The 343-nt window shown below is 37.6% G+C and overlaps 1 protein-coding gene across 1 annotated transcript in view; it reads left to right on the top strand.

Annotated features, from left to right (window-relative positions):
• The window catches only part of TANC1 (tetratricopeptide repeat, ankyrin repeat and coiled-coil containing 1), a 256,069-nt gene that overhangs the window by 246,359 nt on the left and 9,367 nt on the right, over positions 1-343 (top strand). The gene's annotated exons all lie outside the window — the stretch shown is intronic.

The raw sequence follows: 343 nt of genomic DNA, 5'->3' as shown, positions 1-343 counted from the left end.
TCAGTTGCTCAGTCGTGTCCGACTCTTTGCAACCCCATGAATTGCAGCACCCCAGGCCTCCCTGTCCATTTAACAGTAGCCATCCTAATAGTTAATAACTTGTTTTGTGTCTTTGATTTGCTGTTCCCTAGTGATGAACATTTTCTCACATGTTTATTGGCCATCTGTATGTCATCTTTGGAAAAATGTCTGTTCAGATACTTTGCCTATTTTTTCACTTTTATTGAAGTATAGTTGATTTACAGTGTGCTAACTTCTGTGCAGAACGACCCAGTTATATATATACCTTTTAATATTCTTTCCATTATGGCTTATCACAGCTTTGCCTGTTTTTAAATTGGGT

Source organism: Bison bison, unplaced genomic scaffold (genome assembly GCF_000754665.1).
Source record: "Bison bison bison isolate TAMUID 2011002044 unplaced genomic scaffold, Bison_UMD1.0 scf7180017864452, whole genome shotgun sequence".
Lineage (NCBI taxonomy): Eukaryota > Metazoa > Chordata > Mammalia > Artiodactyla > Bovidae > Bison > Bison bison.
Note: the sequence above shows the minus strand (reverse complement) of the source record. Positions and strands in the feature narration are given on the sequence as shown.